Source organism: Puntigrus tetrazona, chromosome 11, assembly GCF_018831695.1.
Source record: "Puntigrus tetrazona isolate hp1 chromosome 11, ASM1883169v1, whole genome shotgun sequence".
Taxonomy (NCBI): Eukaryota; Metazoa; Chordata; class Actinopteri; order Cypriniformes; family Cyprinidae; genus Puntigrus; species Puntigrus tetrazona.
The window spans coordinates 249887-268761 of NC_056709.1; the positions used below are offsets into that span (position 1 = coordinate 249887).

General features: G+C 41.6%; 2 pseudogenes; both read right to left on the minus strand.

Moving 5' to 3' along the window:
• Window positions 1–612: 612 nt before the first annotated feature.
• LOC122353955 lies at window positions 613–4618 on the minus strand (annotated as a pseudogene).
• Window positions 4619–6095: 1477 nt separating this feature from the next.
• LOC122353948 lies at window positions 6096–17022 on the minus strand (annotated as a pseudogene).
• Between the last annotated feature and the right edge of the window lie 1853 nt (window positions 17023–18875).

The window sequence follows — 18875 nt, forward strand, 5'->3', positions numbered from 1 at the left end:
GGCACTGCGTTTATTGACAGAAGATGCACAATATTCATGAACAAAATAAAAACATCATCTGTGATTTCACTGATAAATGCATTAATGTTAGACTTGACTAAATGAGAGAATTGGCACTAGCAGCTACAAAAACTAATTGTTACATTGGCAACAAAGAAAAAATGTAAATTAATTCAATAACCACCAAAAAGCAATTTAATGAAGCACAAGTACGTTATGATAAGTTTTGATGATACGTGGTATTGTTGAGAGCATGGGCTAAGAAAGTCTTCTATCATCTAGAAACAACTCCATTACACTCAAAGGTTTATTGTATATACAATATTAAATTAGTATTTTGATGAGATTCATTTTCTACAGACCTCGAATTACTGCCTCAGAGGATAGAAGTCAAAGAAATTAAAGATCATCTTAACCTTTTAAATAAGATTTCCAAATCTACAGTCAAACAATATTAGCTAACAACGAGTCCAAGCCCAGTAACGATTCTCAAAAATAAAATTAAGACACCATATCAAAATCACATAAAATATAATCAAACTATGTAATCAGATTCATAACGAAGCTGCTGACGTGTGTTCAGATCACAGATGTTCTCACCTCTGAGGAACATTACTTCTTCTCCTTCTTCTTGTCCTAAAAACAAACAAAAAGAGTTAGATGAAACAAAACCGATATAAACGACCAGTTGTTACACATATATGATGTTTCAAACAAAGACCTTCTCGTTCATGGAGAGGATGATCACAAGCTTTCTGAAGATGGTCACGAAAGTCCAGGAAGAGGTCAACACAATGCCTTCAAAAACAAACATTTTCGTTATGCAGCACTTGTGGAGAGATGATTAAAAACACAACACGTTACATACATACCTTCATTAGAGTATTAGTAGTGTGTCGCTGACACTATTTAATCTCACCAGACAGACCGAGTATAGGACACTTGAAGTATGAGAACATTCTACTGATGCATTCATTAGAACGCCTTAAGAACTCTAAGAGCACACAACGCTTCACAGGAAGTGTTCCCTTAACGTTTTTAAAAGCACAGTAACCTCTTTTCCTCACCAGATGTAATCTTTGTCTCCCATTTCCGCCTTCTCAATAATCAGCTGCGTGTCAAACAGCACAAAGCCACACATGATGACCAGACCCAGATACACGTGAGCCTGAAACACACAACACACCGGTCACACACGCTTTCACACAACCACCTGCTTCACACGGTCTCCTCACGTACCTTGAAGACTATCGCCGAAGCGAAGAACATGTTGAGGACGGAGACGAGCAGAAGAACGGTCAGCCCTGACATCAGAGTGCCTGGAAGAACAAGAACGTTACAGGTCAAATAAAAACAAGCGATGAGACAAACTAGATGTGTTTTAATGCTCACCCCCCAGGAAGAGATAACTTCTGCGCTGGGCATAGAGAGCGCTCAAGGTGAAGCAGGTGAAGATGAGCGAGGTGCCCAGGAAAGCAGTCAGGATGATGCTACAAAGACAAAGACAATCAGTGGTTGAACACGATGTGCAGCTCCACGGAGTCACAGCGTCAGCAACAAGAAAACAAACCGGTTTCAGTCAATCCCGTCACTGTCTCAGCGACCGATGCTCTGCAGTGAATGGGTGCCGTCAGAACGAGAGCCTGGACGGCTGATGAAAACATCACAATCCTCCACAGCACGGAAGACGAAACTGATCCAGCAGCAAGACGTTTCCTTTCGCTGAAAAAGCCACATAGCTTTAAATCATTGCTATGTTTTCATCAGCTGTCCTGACGGCACCCATTCACTGCAGAGCAAGCAATCTCTTCAAATCTGTTCACATGAAGAACAAAAGGGTGTAGATGTACACATCTTCATCAAATGGTGCTTTCAGGGTTAATGCTTGAACAATCATCTCGAGGTAGAGACCCTGCGCTCTGGGGATGTTACCTCGGGTTGACGCTAATGACGTAATCCATGAGCGGGCCGAGTCCCAGACCTGCGTGAGGCACAGACGGACACGTCTCAGTATGATCTGAACACACGGTCTGGGAGAAGAAGCGGTTCAGAACCTCACCTGTGAAGAAAGCAAAGCCAGCGAGGATGGCCAGCCTCTTCTTCTCTGTCTGAGGGCTGTGGGGTCATAGCAAGCCAGCCCATCATAGCCAGCGATCCCAGCATGGTCAGCCCTCCCTGAAAGACATCACCATGACGACACGTCAGACAAGCCCTCCCACAACCGCTGACGGACAGCGCCGTGTTTATCTTCAAGCCAGATCGTTTAAAATAAGGCCTTATGATTTCCATGATGTGGACATAAGAATCTAGTCATAAAATAAATGAATGCTTGCCAAAAAATAAATAGTTTGGACAACTTGAATTAAATCAAATAATTTGTAGAATTTGATGATGATTAAATTAAAATGCTTTACGTCTTCATTTGACTTTAAATAAAGAGCCTAGAAAGCCACAACTTATCAACTGGTCTTAGTACAGGATACAACTACAGAAGAGTCAGGGTTTAAACAGGAAAAACATCTAAACTCTTTGGTCACTTCTGAAAGCGATGCTACTGGTCTAATTGGATTCAGTGATCTATGCTAAGCTACGCTAAAACCACAGAGCCGAGATCGGCTGAATAGATGCAAAATAATAAAACTCAACTTATTAACTCTGGGGAAGTTTGAGAATTTAAAAAAAAAGTGTTCCTTTAAGGTTGGTCACATATAACTGTTCGTAATTTAAGGTTTAGACTACAGCAAGTACACGACGTCGCATGAAACCTGGCCCCAAACCCGGCTAGCAGTGAAGAGCTCAGAGCCGTACCTGAAAGAGTCTGGTGACGATGTAGATGTAGGAGCCGGTGGCGGCCACCAGCATACACACGGCCAGGCTGGCATAGACGTTCTTCAGGTGCTGCTGAGTCGAGCGAGAGCTGCACAAAACACACGCCTTGAACAACACCAACAAAACAAGAGACCGGCAGCACGCTTAGAGGTGATTAACACACTTACATCTGAGAGAACTTGAAGAGAGCGTCGAAGTTTATGTTGCGATCAAACACGTTCATGTTTCTGCTGCTTTAGTGATCAGAGGTCACCACCTACACGAGAAGAAAAGCAGAAGAACACGGCGTGAAGAACCCCGACCCCAACCACCAGAACCAGTCCAACGCTACGAGGACGACCTTTCAGAGCACTTCAGAACATGTTACTTACAGAGAAGCATTGCCTAGGTACTCGATATTAGATGCAATTCACGTACAGTTAGGATAAAATGTAGATTATCAGATATTTAATAATCAGCTAAAGTTTTTCATCTATCCTTTACAAAAATGGCTTACTAACTACAAACAATATAATTAAAGCACTGTGTTTGTAGTAAAACGGTTTCTGTTAAGTGTATGAGAAGAAACCCACGCTTGTTTTTGTAATAGAAAGCTGTGTTTGACGTCAAATATTAAATAAAACTGACTGACTCTAATACGAGTGTCTCAGTAATAATCTGAAAGAACTAACTTAAAAATACAGGACTAACAAGAAGACTTTATCAACTAAAACTTGATCAACAAAAACAGGATCATTTCAACTAAATACGACTGATATTTACGGCTGAAGAAATCAATAGCAATGTCACAGAAATCAAAAAACTGTTTATTTGATTGTTATTCCAGGAAGGACAGGAATGAATGAAACTTGTTGTAAACAGTTTCTAGCGTGAACTACTTCTACAGTTAGCCCCAGGTCAATGTCAGAGAAATCAGGTCTTCAGTGAGACCGTGTCCAGGCAGGCTGACCTTTGACCTCATCGACCCGCCATTACAGAACCATCCAGCCGAACACACATCCTAGCTTTTATTTTTACCGAAGTAAGACGTCATTTCCACCCACACCGACATTAAACGCTCGAAATCGTCGAAAGATCAACACTTAACTTCCTCCCGAGCCAGGAAGTAGAAAGAGTGAAAGTAAAAACCCGTGACAGAACCCTGACGTTCTTTAAACAACTTCACAAACAAACAAGCAGCTAAACCCCGCCGTGACACGAACCTGAAGCACTCGGTCAGCGGTTTACACACACACACACACACACACACACACACACACACACACACACACACACACACACTCAGGCGCGCACACACAAACACACTCACACAGACAGACACACAGACACACTCAGGCGCGCGCGCGCACACACTCACACTCACACTCACTCACACACACACACACACACACACACACACACACACACACACACACACACACACACAATTACACGGAGGCGGTAATCCTGGTTAAATCGCGCGCTGTGACGCAGACAGGAGTTCTCGGGGTTGTTTTGTAGTCGATATCGCTCTGATCGTGACGCGCTGTAATCCTCCTCTCTATCGACGCTGCTCTCGCTCGCCGCGCTACGGCTCACCAACTCGTGATCCCTTCATCGGACATGTATTCCTCCTCACGCCATAAACACAGCTCATTTTATTACCATAAGACGTGAAAGTGTGTCTGTTCCCGACCGCCGTGTTTCTGAAGGCCTCCCAGAAGCGTTTGACAAACGACGCGATGACGTCACGCGCGCGCTCTTCTTCTGGTTCTATTCTGACGTGTTTGACAGAACGTCACTCTGACGCGGCGGCGCCCCTGCTGACAGAGCAGCGGCAGCTCAACACATTACACCATCAGGAAGGATTATAAAACCCATTTCAAAGGTCAAACTTTCATGTATTTTAGATGCATTACATGTAAAACATTTTACTTAAAATATATATATATATAATTAATTTTAATTTTAATTATTAGAGCTCACAAAAATCTCAAAAATTTGAATATGCATGAACATGTCCATTGCATGAACATCCCTACAATAGAAATTCCGGTATCTCTTGTTCTATGATGCCACAATAATGAGGAAGACCAATTGTTCAGAAGACCATCTTTCAGGTGATTTTGGAGCCCTTTATGCTTTATCTGCTAAAAAACCTATAAAACTGCTGATTTCCTTCTCCAGCCCACAGACACAAGACTATCCTCAAGTGCTTTACTGACCGTGATATTCCTGGGACTGGTCAGACAACACGCCTGAATGAGGAGAAAGAGGAGAAACAGTGGATCCAGCAACAACAACAACACAGACCCTTCATTCACTCTCACTGACGACGGAGGAAATTAAACTTGAACTTTTTCTTTAAGGAAATGTTTAAAAAGTGAAACTTTCATATATATTTTAGGTTCATTAGGTTCATGTAAAGTATGTTTTGTTTTGTTTTAATTAGAGCTTAAAGCTCATAAAAGTCAAAATACAGTATTTCAAAATATTTGAAAACCTGCATAAAACGCAGAGCTGAGACACAACTCACAACTCCTGAGTATCTTCCAGTATATAGATATATATATATTTACTCATTTAGCAGGCACTTCAATCCAAACAAGTACATGCTGTATATTCTTAATGCTACCATTTTGAAAGTTACTTTTTTATAAACGAATATAAATATCATTCCATTGGTTGGTTATATATTATTTGTTACAATGATTCTGTTACAGTGTTTCCAGTAATATTGTAATATTGCCTCATAACTACATTTTTATTTTCATGCTGTTTAATACCTTCTAAACAGACAGTGATTTTTTGCTGAAAGTGCTTGTCTATGAAGGTTTGCCAGTTTTACATCAAAGTTGCATTTCGGTAAAAAATCTGTCAACCTGCTGAAATACTAAAAAATGTTGTTCAATTATTTTATAAATATATATGTATGCATATACACCCTAACCACTGTTAGATGTTCTCTGTGTTGTCTAGGACTAATGTTACTTCTGTTTCCTGTTGTCCTTGCAGTGAGCGTGTGGTTTGTTGATCGGTCTCCTGTGTCTTGTTATTCCCGTGTGTATCCAGCCCTTCTGTTGTTGATGTAGTTGATGTCTGTTTCTAGATGAAGAATCACTGGCTCACACGTCAACGCTCACATTATTTCCTCCAGACTCAAACCACGCTTAAGACAAGAAATCATCTGAATGAGGAAGCATCTGCTGCTAAAGAGCTGACTTTGTTCACACATGAGCCTGAAGCTGTCAGACAGAGAGGAAGCACAGGAGAAGAAAGACAGGAAATTCTTGTGAATGTATATATTTTTTATTTTGCTTTCACCAAAAACAGTCCCTCAATTAAACTGCATTATGCTTATTGTGTCTGGAACACATGAACTATTACACAGTTAGTGATATGAATTATGACAAACGGTTTAAATGGTTACATTTGAAACAGGAGATATAGATGCGTCTCTCTATCAGCTCTAAAAAATACACGGCTCCTTCAAAACAATCCCTTTTGCTTCTTGATGGTCTTCTGCTTCCACTGAGGCAAACCTTCAAACTGTTCTCTGGAGAGTCCCAGAACGCTCCGGAAATCTTCATCAGAAAGATATCTCTAGAGAACCACGGAGAGGAGACAGAGTTACTGACTGAAGGAACCGAATCACTGAGAGAAGCAGAACTCGTGTGAGGGAACTAGAATGTTATTTTCCAGCAGCACACGCTGCTTTCAACAAAGTAACACCACACTTTTATTCAAATGCATTCAAATATTTTAGTCAAATTTGTCAGAACTCTCTTTCTCTGTTGTTCCGCAGGCATGTGCTTTTTATGAAGTATAACCAGAATTTGTCTGGTATTCGGTGCTGTTTATTGCTTTCAACGGCACAGATAGTGTGTTCCTTTTTAGAATGAACTTTCACTGTGAAGCTCAACATCTATTCCCACCCGTAGATGCTTTTATCCTGTGAGCCGAACCCTTCTGTCCGACCCACAGAAAGGATGATTAGTCGCAGCACGCCCCGTCATGAGATCAGATCCTGAGCGGTCAGCACACAGGTGGGACACAAACACAACAAAACCTGAGACGACTCAGCGCTCATACACCGGCTGAATTAGGTTGTGCAGCGAGGTGTGTCTTTAAACAATTTATGCCATACAAATCTGAAAAACCGCCTAGGAAAAACTCATAAAATAAAGCAGGATCGTTTAGGTCAGTTAATCAGCATGGGACATGCATCAGGAAGGTCTGTATAGAGCTAACACTTTATTCTGATAGTCCACTACTAACTGAACTAAACATCTATCAGAGTATTAGTAGACCGTCTGCTTCAGATTTTAACACTTTATTTTGATGAGTTCACTACATACTGACTATCAGAAACTAACCCTACTCTAACAGTCTACTCTGAGAGGTACAGACACGTAGTTGTGGATCAATGAGAATTAGTTGACCCAGTAGTTACAGAGTTAGTTATAGTTAGTAGAAGGTCTAAAGTGGACTAGCAAAATAAAGTGTAAACATTTAAAGGTGGCGAATTTCAAAAAGTGAGGTCAAGATGTTCTGAAGCAGCCGCTCCCGGCACACACACCAGACCTTGTGAGGACGCTCTTGTGAAGCGAGCATGAAGCTGCACGCACTCTCTCTGTGAGCCGGGTCCACGTTCTCCGGCAGCTCTCCGGACTGCTTATTGATCAGCATTTCTGGTGCATACTGTGAGACGGTTTTTACTCTCCGTACCATTGATCCCTGTCATGAGAAACGATCATTTAACGCAAATCTTTCATGCAAATATCGAGTGGAATGTGTATAACACACAAAAGGATCATACAGAGTCCACTTTAGTGGGCAGAGTAATCTCTCCTAACTCCTCCTTCAGCTGCTCGTAGGTTTTTCCGCCCTAGAACAAGGAAGAAAGTCGCGTGAATTACAGCAAAGGTTCACGAGCAGCGTGCAATGAGCCCTTAATCTCATGCACTAGGCAAATCCAACCTACGCCCATTTAGTGGCGCCCCAGGCCGTGAACCAGCCGGTGAAGGTGGGAGGCTCAAGCCCTGCTTCACCATGATCACCGCGTGTCGGGTCCCGGGATCCAGGATGAGTGCGCAGGTATTCCTGGCAGATTGTCACCGATTCCTTACGCCCACTTCATTGGCTTCATTTCTATCCAGAGAAAGACCTAGAAGAGCCAGCGGCCGCGTTTCAGGACTCGCCTAATCTACTTCTCGTGATATTTAGGTCAGCTCACATTGTTATGACAGCTGCTTTAATCTTATTATTCACACCCGTGACACTGCTAGAGACATCGCCTTGCATCATCAGACTTTACGTTTCATTACAGTGTAGTTTTAGTTCAAGCTGTGCTGGTCTACCTGATCCCACGTGTCCAAAAGCATGACGCCGTCCTCCCTCAGATCCTCCTGAGTGAACTGGGTTACCTCGGTGGCGATGAACTGGCCGGTCTTGTTGGAGCACTCAAAGAGACGCGCGGCTGGTGGTCTAGAGTAACCTGCTGTAATCTTTAAGACGCACGTGACATCAACAGCCAAGAATGAACAATTTTTCTTTCCCACAATCCTACAAAAGCTGTCACTGGGGCAGTACCTCTTCCATTCAGTACCTTTCACACCATGTAGATCTAGGAAGTAAACGACTCTGTTTTGTTGCGTATCGTGGGATTGAAATGTAAATGTGCAATTCATGGATTGAAGAGCATTAAAAACTGACTGAGTCTCCTACGAGCTCATGTGTGCTTTATCGAGGTTAAGGGAAGAACATAATAATACAGATAAGAGACAAATGTCTTTGTGGGGTAAATGTGGTCTTTAAAAAGATGTTTCTTTTCATTTGGTCAATCAACGCACTGTTTTAGATCCTACACTGTCGGTGGAGTTCATTTAGTTCCTCCAAACTGAGCTCCTAGAGCTAAAACCGTTCCTAGTTCCTTTGGTGTGAATATCTTCCAATAGTTCTCGGAGAAAAGCTTCCTTCAGTTCAAAAGCCTCTATGTTTACCCTTAAAAGGTGCATATTATCACCTTAAAGGGGCATGAACTGAGTAACCAAAATTGTTTGACATATAAGAGGTCACTGTTGTAATATAAAATCCTGTAAGGTGAAGAACTCAAAAAAAGCTAATATTAAAGACAGTTTTTAATATTAAAGCCTCCACAGAAGATGATCAACACCTGCTTCTACATCTGACCTTCAAGGATCACACCGCAAAGACTGCTCGGTCTTCCAGATTTACATTACACACCATCAGAAAGATGAGGTCTTTTCTTACAGAACAGGTCCTGGTCATTTCTAGGCTGGACTTCCTGAAAGCACAATCAACCGACCGACCACACACTTCTCTTTATCTCCTTGCCCTGCTCCCGGCTGCAGCTCGCATCAAATTCAAGACAAATCTCTTTAATCATTCCTTCTTTTTCTAACTCGTGTTTATTTGAATAGTGCCTGAGACTACAAGCACTTCCTGTCTGTTCACCTCTTTAAGACACACATACTGCCTAATTGTAAGTCGCTTGGATAAAAGCGCCTGGAAAATGACTAAACGTGAATCACAGCAGCACACATCTGTGAGGAATGCCGCTGTCAATCAAACACAACGATCAGCCAATCACAGCAGTGGGTGTTCACTTCTGAGTCTACAGTCCTCCACATCTATTCAAACAAAGCATTCTGATGAAGGTTAAAAACAAGACAGGAAATAATGTTTTTATGCAAAAATAAAGAACAGGCAGTTCATGGCCTCTAAACAGATATGTACAGTTTTAGTCCCTGATATAACTACTAAGTACTGATATAGTACTGTCCCACGACAGCTTTTGAGGCATTTAGTAAGAGTTCTTGGAGTCTTACGGCACTAATAAGGTTCTGTGTACCTTCTGTCACTTGCATACGGTCCTTTTCCTAAGATTTCCCCAGAACTCGTATGGTTCCTGTCCTCAGCCATGATCTCCTCTGATGAGCCTCGACCGATGAAGAAGGCCACCTCCTTTGCCATGGCCCGCCTGTCTCCACTGAGCCCTGAGAGGTCAGAAGAGCTTAGTACTGATCTCCAGTGACGTCCACTATGAGGACAGCAGGGGAGGACAAGGGCTTTCTTCTGATAAAACACTAAGGACGCCGTGATAGTAGAAAGACTGCGTACTTTGCCATACCACAGGTAGATGCCGCCTGGCTCTTCAGGAGGAAGACGTCGTTGGAGTTGAGCGAGGCCGCCAGAGCAGGCACCTCTATAGCTTTGGTGTTGGTGGGGTGAGAGCCGCAGATCTGAAACAGACGGACGGGCGGCTCCGCCGGGGCACTCTTTCTGGACGTCCCTCCTGGCATGAGAACAACCTTTATATTTCAGTATTAAGACAACAGAGCATTTATGCACGCCTGTGATAATAACTTCAGCTCATAATGTCAATATCTTCAGATGAGCTAATAGGTTACTACGTCTGAGAAATGCATAGCATTATGAAAGCACTGAAGCAGTTTATTTTGTTATCACAGTTTCTAATGAAAAAGCAATGCATACTGAAAAAATGTAATAATAGTATAGCATATATTTTTTAAAGTGGTTGTAGCGTTAAAAGAAATGCAGGTTTCTATGGCTCCTGTCACATGTTCCTATTAAAGACTCGCTCTGCTTGATTGCAGTTTAACCAGAAAATGTAATCTTGAGCATATCTCTAAACCTAACCTTACCTGTGTGAGTAATGCCTAAAATCAGATTTAATGACAGATGAATGACACTGATGTACAAATAAACACTGATTATAAGCCTAAACTCCTCAAAACTATAAACTGGTTCTTCAGCTCTGATTGGTTAATCATAATATGTTGTTTTGTTGTTTACCTAGCAACACGAGTCTCCAGCATCCCGTGACAGCTGCATAGTGAACACAAACCTTTTCATAAGATTGATATTGATTGGTACTTATTCTGTGATTAGGACCTCGTCTATCATTTTAAACCCTTTTGTTTTCCACTGTTATTTATTTCAATCACTTTAATACTACTAAATCTACAAAACTACAACATTTGGCCTCAAATGAGCTCATAATTTGCTGCTTATTAAAAGTTAATTAATGAACACTGAAGCAGGATAAAACACTTCCTTTACTATATTAATCTGAATATCTCATTGGGTTGTGTCACTGCAACAGAATCATTCAAAGTCAACCAGTTTTACTTCTGTCACATGAACACAGAGTTTGACTTCATTTCTGTCAAAACGAAAAAGTTGAGCCCAGAAGCATGTAATGTTTAAGTTACAGATCGCTAACGAAATGTCTTTAAAAGCAATGCCAGATCTCGAAGATGACCATCTTGCCCTTGAAGATGGCCATGAAGTGCCGTGGTTCCTTCCCCATGCAGACTTGACTTGAACAGGCTGATCTCCGTACTGCTGGTCCAGAGTCACTGCCTGATACGCACACGCCGCCACCTCGCCCTGAGACGCATGACGGCCCTGGAAGACACACACACACACACACACACACACACACACACACACACACACACACACACACACACACACACACACACACACACGAAGAGCTTGATTGTCTGTGTGTGAATCTGTGAGTCCAGTGCTGCAGATTCAACAGCAGTCCAGGCGCAACAGACAAAATAACACCTGCGGCGATTATAAACGCCTGACAGAGACACAAAAGTAAAAGATTCTGCACGTTTGTTCGAGAAGCGCTAAAACCCCATCTCATGTTTGTGGTGCATAATCATAGAAGACAGCGGTTCGCTGACACTATTTCAGTTATAATCACACTTCATCAAATACCTTCCACATGTAAAGAATGTAGTTGTTCCTGCCGTGAACATCGTAGCTGTAGAGAATCAGATAGCAGTCGCCTCCATAGAAGTATCCGTGCATTTCAGGCTCCACCTCCACCAGCTCCAGCTTCTCAATGCGCCACACCTGTGGAGGAAGAAGATCACGCGGCTCATCCTTTTCTCATGCATCTTCTTATTTCCACTTGCATCACAGTTTCACCTCTATGTGTGTATTACGGTTCATCCCGCCTACTGTTCCTCACGCCTGCATCAACAGCATTATTCGTCCCATGCTTTCTTTATTAATAATGCTAATAACTCATCCCGTCCTCACCTGCTTCTGTCCGCTGCCGTCGCCCACCAAGCGCCCTGTGCAGCAACGTCAGACATCACGTGCATCCGGGTGGCATCAAACTTCTTTGAGTGACATCAGCTAATGAAGGAAAGAGCATCACGCCTACAGGAGCTGTCCAACAGTGTGTCTACTTCCAGTACGAGGTCAGACACGCACTCCACTCTCCCCACGGTGTGTGTCCGCCCAGGCCTGCCGCCTGCTCTCTGACCCTCCAGCTCTTGGAAGAGCTGTTTGAAGAGAGACGATTCTCCTCCGTCGCTGAGAGCCTCCACTTTAGTAGTGAGCGGGTAACCCTTTACTTTAATGAACTCCTGCAGAATCAATCACATTAGTCAATTGTAAGTAAATCAAACATTAACTCATTTAAGTCTCATCGTCATGACAGATAGATGAGAAAAACACCACCCCAGTCCATCAGAAGAAATCCAGATGTTTTTAACTATCCATAATCCATAATAACTTTTTCTCCAGTGAAAACTGCATCTCCCGTTGCCAAAATCCAAACACATATTTGTTTAGGACTTTTTTTTGGCTTGATCTGTGCAGTTTATCTCCTGATTCAGAGCAGAATTATCACTGGAGGAAGAGTTTATGAATAGTCTTGAACAGTTTGAAGAGGTTAAACATCCAGGCTGCGGGTTCATCTGAACTGTCAGGGTTATAATGTGTTCTACTATGATTTGTCTGACACACTGAAGAAAGGCTGAAACGCACTCAGAGCTCGGCTCATCGCTGCTTGTCTCTCAGCTTTGTTGGCTGTCTTTCCTTCCACACAAATATAGACATGCCTCCTGATCCAGAATATAGCAGTCCTGAAATAAACAAACAAACAATGAATTAACTGAAATAATCAATTATTTCTTTGTAGTTTATTGATATACTTATATTAAAGTGTTTTGCCAATGTAGTGATCCGGTCAGATATGTTTGTCACATTGTGTAGTCGCTTTCGGTTCCTTGTTCCTGCTTATCATCAGTTGAAGTCGTGGTTATTGATTGCCATTAGAACACACTGAGTTTCTTTTGCTCTCTGTTTCAACCCTTCAGTTCTTTCTGCTGCTTGTCTGCTGTCGGCTGTGTTTTAATACACACTTCACTCCTCATCTTTTGTGTGCTTGGACTAAAGAAACTCTCTACCGCTTGAATGGATTCCTTCTCTTTGTCATTGTTTGTGGATCATTAGTGAATTGGGTTACACTTGTGTTCTTGTAGAGTAATGTTAATTAACTACTTACTGTACAGGTTAATTATTAGCTTTAATTGTTATTCTAAGAGTTGTTACATGTAACGTAACAAAGACTCCTTAAAGTAAAGTGTTACCAAGTAGTCCTTTGCTTTGTGCTGACGTTGGATGTATATTCATATTAATACACGCAGTCTGAGGATGGATTATGTATTTTCACAGGTGACACTTACGTCGTGATTGAGCATGTCCTGTGTGAGCGGACTGGTGGCGATCTCTGTGATGTTCATGGTTCCGCTGGCATCTGACACGCTGCAGAGTAAGGTTTGTAAGATGGATGAGGACTGGTAGACGCTGTGATATACTCAGTGAAATGAAGTGGCTTACTGATAAAGGGGTGAGCTTTAGACATTTGCTCCCGGTCGGTCACTTGTCCGGTGTCCTCGCTGGGCAGCGTGGAGGGCGGGTCCCAGAATACTGACCATCAGCTCCATTACTGACGGAGAGTTTGCCTCCGCACGCTTCGATCACGCCGATCTCCAGCCGCCGCCTCTCTCGATCCTGATGTCCTTGGCCAGCATCATGCCCTTACAGTCCAGGAGCAGCGTGACATTACGATCTAAAAGATCTAAAAGAACCCAAACCTTCACGATCGCTGGTGTAGCTCTTTGCAGCCTTCAGACGCTTCTTGTTTGTTGCTTTCAGGGCCGCTCCACTGGATGATGGTCCTGCCCAGGTCCAGCAGAAACACACTCCCGTGTCAAAGCTCTTCCAGCTCATTTCCACCTGCAGATTAACCAGTGTTTCAATCACTTATAGCTTCAGAGATCAAAGCCTCAATCATTTCAGCTTGATAGAGATCCACAGGTCACAGGTACCTAAGAAGGTACCATTTCAGTACCTAGAAGAGGTTTACTAATACTTAAAGTACTTAAAATGGCATTTCAAGATGGCGTGAGTAAAAGTGTCGGACATCTGCTGCTCTCAGTTTTATGGATGTTTGTCTTGTTTTTATCGACTTTTTAAATACGGTAGACTGGTGTATTATTGCCATTAGATCATTTAAACATTCATTTATTTCAAACTACTGAGAAGGTTGCGTTTAAACAACTGTATTCATTTCTAGATGTACATGATATCCATGAAATGTTTCAGTCTGGGTTTGAATCTATCCATAGTACTTTAACTGTACTGTTAAAGATTTTTAATGATCTTTTAATGCTACTGGTTTAGGGACTAATGCAGTTTTGATCTACTAGACCTCACGGCTGCATTGGATGCTGTAGACCATAAGATTTAGATTATAAGAACAATGTGTTGGTATTAAAGGTACTCATGAGAATTGTTTAGATCCTATTAGACTGAAAGAACTTTCTCAGTTCGGTTTGGAGAGTTTGTTTCTCATCTTCTTCTTTTCATGTGCGGGTCCCCAGGGCTCCATTTTGGGGCCTATTCTGTTCTCTTTGTATATGTTTCCCAAAGGACAATAAGAAATTTGGTATTTCTTTTCATTGTTTTGCAGACAATGTGCCTGTGATGTTGGTTCTATACGTCCCTAGTACAGTACCTTGAGGAAATTAAGGACCAGATGGCACTAAATTTCATTCATTTTAATCTGTTTTATGCCGGGAGGATCCTGCTAATCAATAGACTTGAACCTTGATGAATTGAAAACCAGTTGTGAAGCTCCTATCTGTGAACTCTTTCCTGTCTAACTACATATTTTTAGTTTGAACTCGTCAGATTATGGTAAAAGTCTCTATATAGACCTCTCTCTGGTCCAGAGTCACCCGCTGACTAGTATATGAAAGCCCTGTTCTTGCATCTCTTCACTGGTTACATGTCCTCTTTAGGATTCATTTTAAGATCCTCATTTCTGTTATTGGTTTAGCACCTAAATATTGTTCTGAATTGATAAAGCCATATCTTCCACTAAGAGCAGGGTGAGCGGGAAACCCTGGATTCACTTGCTTCTTTATATTAGACAGAATTTAACCTAAAAACAGATTTTTATAGTTTGACACCAGGTAGTTGATGACAGTGTTGTGATTGTGGGGTGAACTATGTCTTTAAGACGAGTGGTCTGCTCACCTCGGTGCCGGTCACTTTCCTCTTCCCTTTCACATGCAGCAGTCTCTGGATGTTGTAGGTGTTTGTCTCCACGTGGTTCATTCCCGATGCAACCCCTCCTGACTTATAACTAAGAATATAATCACATATATTTTCTGTTATCTTTACAGACCAAACACACCTCGAGGGCCGCTTCTATTTATGACTGGCCCCGAGTCACAAGGGGACCTCTGTAAGTGTTTTTCACTCAGATGCACATGAGTTAAAACCTGGTTTAGTTAAAACAGAAGTTTGAAGTGTCTGAGCACAAGTTGTACTTCTTTCTATCAGCTATTTTACTTGAGACATGTTTTGAAAAGCAACACTTTGTAACTCATCAGAGAATCTAGAGGTCTCCAGAGGCTTACATGATGCCCTGTTTGAAGTATCCGCAGAAGATGCTGGACTCGTGGTGCTGGACTCGCGGTGCTGGATGGGCGAGGAACCCAGGAACTCGTCCAGCTGGACAGCGTAGACGGCCGCAGCACCCTGCTCATCCAGAGACGACGTGGAGCCGATCCAGTAATGAATGTCATAGTATGCAGATTTGCCAGTTTTGCGTGTCTACATATAGAAGTAGAAGACATAGGATGCAAAACATGAGGCTTGTCCATCAGGAAACTGTTAGGTGTGAGGCGAGGACAATGAGATGGTTATTATCAATCAAAAATAAAACAAAAGACTATACAAACTCCCCAGGGAGGAGCACAGGACAGGACAACACCTAATATAGAAATATACAGGATCTCTCAGCAGGACGCAGGAACCAAAATCTTTTCACAACATAACACCGTAAAGTAGGCTTCAGAAAGGTTCTCACCACTGAGAGCAATAAATAGCAGTCACTTTCATAAAACTGTCCGTGAAATTTTTCCGCACCAAAACGAGATCCATTTTCTGGAGGAAGAAGAAGAAAAACAAATTTTGTGTAATTTCACAGCAACCAGCCGCCTGTAATTCTGCAATGAATGATTTGAATGTTATGGTTAATGTTATTGTTATTTTCAAAGCTTATCGGCATAATGCATTTGAAAAAAAAAATTATTAGCCAATCTTTAGGAAAGAAGACCTCGAATGCTGAGCTGGAACAATTCAATAAATAATGACAGAACTGTACATTGAAGGTGGTACGTTAGGACAGGGTCTTATTTGATTGTAGAATTTATTGTGTATTTAGTTGATCCTACACCGAAACTTAACTACCACTCTATTCATGAGCAGACGTATTTATTAAAGGGAAAAGTCATAGTTAATAGTTAACAAGTGTTACCAAGGTTTTATTCATAAAGCATAAAATAAATATATAGTGTGCAGGTTTGAGATGCTGAGTGACGCTTGCTCCTGGTTTGATTCATCATCCAAACAATTCAGGTCAAAAGATCTGTCTGTTATTTCTATATGTTATGTATTTATATATCTGTATGTTTTTGTAGAATTGAATGCATTAAGAAAGTTAAGTGATTAATTGCTATTTCATTTTTAAATTATTAAAACGATATGAAAACGATCTTGAAATCAAGCGAAAAGCACCAAAAAAGGTTTCAGTTTAATTATTCTGAAACGCCTCTTCTGTTTTGCATACAGTACATCAGATTATTAATGCAGTAGTTTTCTCATGTTCATTTATATTATATTTAATGTAAAAATGATTCTATAACACTCAGTGAACAAGCCTGAAATGGGACATGTTTTATATCTCAGTCATGTTTCTTTAAAAGCTTCATCAGAGAGCCGCACTCGATCCTCCAGACGAAATCCCAAGCAGTGTGTGATGGCTCTGAAGGTGTGCTGCATGATTCGGCCGCTAAAAAAACAAGAGATGGAGGTAGCTTTCATTCTGAGTCATTATAATGCTCCTGACGTGTTTAGTAAGTAACAGGCTCTCTTACAGGTTTTTGACTTTAGATGAGCGTAAAGCAGTGTTTCCGTTGAAGCAGCTTTCACTGGAGCTGAAGAGAAGTCCAGCAGAGACTGAAGATGTGTAGAGATGCTTCTCCTCGGACGGCTGAAGGCTGCTGTGAAGTCCAGTCTGAGTCCAGGGTTATCTCTGATGCCAACGAGACCAAAACATGCCCTTTTTTGTCCAGGTCTTTTGCACCGATTTTACAAATACTTCATTTGTTTGCATTTGCCTGCTGTCACTCGAGGCCGAGCTCGACAACCAATCAGGATAAGACTTTAACAGAGTCGAGGCAAATGAGGAATGTAAACAAAGAGAGATATTCAAAAGACATCAGCAGTCATGGAGCAGGTTCATCAGGTGTTTTCAGTCATTATTAGGTCCGGTTTGATTCAGTGTTCTTCTCATGTGTGTTTGCTCTAGTGTTCTTGAAGGACTCGCCAACTAGATGATGATCAGCTAAAAACAGGATATGAGGAAAACCTGCATTTAATCCTATTAATTATTTATCCTGTTATTCATTTCACTTTTTTACAATTGCCAGAAACTAACACTTCATCACCTTTTCTGTGAACTGAAACACTGATCTGAGCTGGCGAGTGTTTCCAGCTTCTCAGGTACTAGTTGCATTCATACTTCATTTTATAACCACGGTAAAGGATGAGCTGCAGTGAATGGGTGCCGCCAGAATGAGAGTCCAAACTGATAAAACATCACAATAATCCACGGCCCATCAGTTAGAGTCTGGAGAAGACCAACGCTGCGTGACCGTAAGAAACTCTTTCTGACGGCACCCATTCACTCCATCTGTGACCTCATGATGACGAGCACATTCTTGAGTGAACTATTTCTGAAAAAGTCACTGATAACAGTTTGAAACATTCAAAATATTTTATTTTGCATATCGATTTACAAACATTATATACTCTTAATGCAGCTTTAAAAAAAAAAAACCAAGCATGAAACGGAAAGGTTTAGAGACAGGTGTTTGATGAGGTCTCTGTCAGCTCTTCGGCGGTCACTCATTTTACTGTCCACCACAAATAGTGTCAAACGGCAGAGTATCAGAGACTCAAATCACTCTGCGGCACATCCCTGAAAAGGTGTCCTCCGGTGAAGAAAACTACAGAAACTTTAGAAGTGAGGAAGATGAAGGCATTTAAACTCATGCAGATTACATCCATACAGATCAAATAAATATACTGGGAACACTTCATTTAAACTATTAAAGATTGAGAACTGAGACTAAACTTCAGGTCTGATGTTAGAACGACAAAATGAGAAAAAAGACAGATAGAATCAGATAGAAGTGAGGTGTGTGTCACTCACACGTGAATAAAGGAGCAGTGCACACTGATAGACGTGTACACCCTCGCTCCAGCTAAGTTCATTTCTGATATCACACGCTGAACACGCTTGTAAACAGTTAAAAATGACATCCATTTTGAGCGCAGAACATTTCAGAAGATCCTCAAACATCTCGCCATTTCAGAACCGGTTCTTCTAGAGTTCTTGTGTTAGATCGTCTGGAAGCCAGGACACTTACGTCATTAGTAAGGAATCAGAACGTATTAGAAATTCCCTGAGAAGAACTAGAAAACAAGGACGCTTTTCTTCAATCAGAAAAATGCTTCAAACCAATTTGTCGTGAAATTCAGAAAAATGACATGAAGTTAAGAATCGAAAGCACAAGATTTATAAATCTAGCGTGTTACTTCAGTGTATAGATGAAAAAAACAGCAATATT